Source organism: Nannospalax galili, unplaced genomic scaffold (genome assembly GCF_000622305.1).
Source record: "Nannospalax galili isolate Female #2095 unplaced genomic scaffold, S.galili_v1.0 scaffold280, whole genome shotgun sequence".
Classification (NCBI taxonomy): domain Eukaryota; kingdom Metazoa; phylum Chordata; class Mammalia; order Rodentia; family Spalacidae; genus Nannospalax; species Nannospalax galili.
Window position 1 is genome coordinate 1,035,718 of NW_008347808.1, and position 4,081 is coordinate 1,039,798.

Genomic DNA, 4,081 nt, shown 5'->3' on the forward strand with positions numbered 1-4,081 from the left:
CCAAACTCTGGTATATTAAATTACATAAAAAGAGTACTACTGGACTTCAAGAAACAGATTAACGCCAATTCAGTAAAAGTAGGTGAATTCAGTACCCTATTTTCTCCAATAGACAGGTCATCTGGACAAAGAAAAGACAGAGAAACACTTGAATTAAATGATATCATATATCAAATGAACCTAACAGACATCTACAGTGTATCCCAATTGTATTAGTTAGCTTTCTATTGCTGTGATAAAACACTGACCAAATCCAACTTTGGCAGGAAAAGGTATATTTGTCTTAGAGTACAGTCTATCATTCAGGGACTTCAAGGTAGGAACTCAGGGTGGGAACTGGAGGCTGGAACTGAAGCACAGACAATGGAGGGACACTGATTACTGGTTTGCTTCCCTGGTCTGTGCTCAGCCTCCTTTCTTATACAACCCAGGACCACTTGCCCAGGGATGGCACTGCCCACAGTGGGCTGGGCCCTCCCACATCACTCAACAATCAAGAAAATGCCACAAAGTCATGACCACAAATCAATCCAATGAGGAAAATTCCTTAGCTGAGGTTCCATCTACCCAGGTGTGTCAAATTGACATCTGAAACTATCCAGCACAATTGACCTCTGACAACTTGACACACAAACGCCTCACTATTAAGCCACATTCTTTCCATTTCTTGTCTCCAAGATATAATGCTAATATTAATATCATGATGTAAAACACTACAACTTTAAAAGTCCCAGAGTTTTAAAAATTTCCAACACTTCAAAAGTTCAAAGCCTCTTTAAAATTTCTCTTAAATGTGGGCTCCCATAAAATCCCAAACAAGTCATATACAGTCTTATTTCAAAAGTGAAGAAATAGGCACACTTAAATGAAACTACAGTCCATCAATGTAGTTCGATGTTGGGCAAAGATGAATAAATAATAAACAAATAAATAAATAAATAAACAAACAAATAAAATCATGACCACTCAGGGTGCCAAGCACTCCTTCAACACCAACGCTGCCTGAAAGACACTTACACATTGCCAAGTTCTGCTGCCACTTTGATGTGTAGCCTTGAATGCCTCTGGATGACACCTTTTGTGTGCTGATTCTGAGGAAATACTTCCTAGAAGATTTCGCTCAATGATGCTGGTCTCTTGTTACTCAAAGCTGATTTTGAAGCTCCAACTGACCAGCATCAATTATTCCACTAAAGCATAAAAGGTTCCACTTCCATAAATTCTTACTTCAAAATATATCATACAAACAGCCCTGATAGAGTGTTTGCTTCCCTTTGAAGCTTCAAAGTCAGGCCTCCATCATCTAATTCTTTTTCAGCACTATCTTCCAAGTTGCTACAGAATAGATCACTGAGATCCAAGCACTTTTCCAGTCCAAAGCTCTAAAAACTTCCACAATCCTCCCAGACACATAAAGTCAGGTCCATCATAGTAATATCCCACTTCCTGATATCAATTTCCTTATTAGTTAGCTTTCTATTGCAGTGATAGAACACTGACCAAAACCAACTTTGATAGGAAAGGGTATATTTGGTTTAGAACATAGAGCATGGCCTATCATTGAGGGAAGTCAAGGCAGGACTCAGGGCAGGAACCTGGAGGCAGGATCTGAAGCACAGACCATGGAGGAACGCTGCTTACTGGCGTACAGCCCTGGCCTGTGCTCAGCCTCCTTTCTTATACAGCTAGGAACCATCTGCCCAGGGGTGGCACTGCCCACAGTGGTCTGGGCCCTCCCACATCAGACAACAATCACAAGGACGTGGACACAAATCAATCCAATGGAGGAAATTTCTCCAGTTGAGGTTCTCTTTACCCAGGACAATGGATGCTATGTAGTACATCAACCAAGAACCAAAGAATGACACATTGTATTCAACAGCCCATGGAAGTTTCTCTAAAACAGACCATATTTGGACACAAAACAAACCTCAACAAATACAAACAATTGAAATAATTCCATGTATTCTGCTGGACCACAATGCAGAAAATCTTAAAATCTACAGGAAAAGAAGCTCTAGTAACTACATGAGGTCACAGAGATTAAAGAACATGTTACTGAATGATGAATGTGTCAGAGAAAAAAATCAAGGAAGAAAGAAAAATATTCCTGAACCTAAATGAAAATGAAAACACAACACACACATAAAACCTTTGGGGCACATTTAAAGCTATCCTAAGAGGGATGTTTATAGCTCTAAGTGCCTACATTAAAAAAAAAAAAAACAATACATCCCTCAACTCTCACCAGCAAAGCTTCCTCATACAACAGATTGTGATGCACATAGAAAGTCACCGCAGGCTAAGTTTTAGAGAATAAGAGATTGCAGAGTGTGTGTCCCTGAATAGGATTCCTATATTAAACCTCACTCATATATGGCTCAGGGACCACTGCAGAAGAGGCAGCAGAAAGATTGTAAAAGCCAGAGTTGGTTCATGGACATAAGGAAACAGGCTTTCAGGCCACTGGAAAATTGATCATATGAACTTACAGAAATTCTGATAGCATGCACAAGAGCCATGCTGACTCAGTCAGACAAAATCCCAGCACAGAACAGGAAGAATGGGCAGCAGGCCCCAACCCTAGCCAAGGAACTATTGGAAAATGATTACTGTGGGGTGTGGGAGAATAGATCTTGAAGAGAGTAGACTCCAGTGGATAAACATTCACCAAGGGACACCTGGATAGAAATGACTGGCTAGATAGAAATAATTGACTGGATAAGACTTAATGTATATGACAGAATAAGCTGAAATCTGGTGGGGGGAGGCTATGGGGGACAGGAAAGGGGGAGAGGTCTAAATTTGACTAACACGCATTGTAGGAAATGTACAAAAACTCAATAAAATATTTAAATGAAAAGAATATTTTAAAAAAATCAGAAAGAGCACAAATCAATGACTTAATGATACAAGTCAAGATCCTAGAACAATGAAAACAAATCAAACCCAAACCCAGGAGAGGAGATGAAACAATAAAATTCAAAGAAGAAATCAATGAAATAGAAACAAGGTAAATAATACAAAGAATCAGGGAATCTAAGAGCTGGTTCTTTGAAAAGATAAACAAGATAGATCCTTAGCCCAGTTAACAAAAGAAAAATGCAAACTCAAATCAATGAAATCAGATATGAAAAGAGAAACATTACCACAGATGCTAAAGTAATCTAGAACCTTATAAGTGATTCCTCTAAAAACCTATATACTCTATTAAATTAGAAAATCTAAAAATAATGGAAGAATTTTTAGATTCAGCCAAATCACCAAAGTGAAACCAAAAAGAGATCAACAACTTAAACACACCCATAACAAATAAGGAGATCATGGAGTCACAGCAGAATTTTACCAGACTTTCAAGGAAGAACTATAGTCAATACTACTTAAATTATTCAAAAGATAGAAACAGAGTGAGAACTCCAAAACTACAAAGCCAGTATTACTCTAATATCAAGACCTGGTAAAGATATAACAAAGAAGACTGCAGATCAATATCCCTAGCTAATGAAAATTGACTCAAAAATTCCTAACAAAATGATTGAAAATTGAGAACAGACACATATCAAAAAGTCCATCTACCTTAATCAAGTTGACTTTCTTCCAGGGATGGTTCAATATACATAAGATAATAAATGTAAAAAGCATATAAATGGACTTAAAGACAAAAGTCATATGATCATCTCAATAGCTGCAGAAAAGTCCTTTGACAAAATTTAACATGATTTTATAACTATCTTAATGAGAATTGTACTTGTGTGACATACCTCAACATAATTATGACTATCTACCAAAAACCTACAGCCAACATAATTCTAAATGGAGAAAAACATGAAGCACTCCCACTGAGTACAAGAATAACATAAGGCTTTTCAATATAGTGTATGAAACTCTAGCTAGAGCAATAAGAGAAGAAAATTAAAATAGTACTTATCAGAAAAGAAGTCAAATCATTCCTATTTGCAGATGATATGAGATTATACTAAGAGATCCCAAAAATTCCATCAGAAAAGTTTCTTGAAATGATCAACATTTTCAACAAAGTGGTAGGATACAAACACAATTTACAAAAAAAATCATTAGCCTT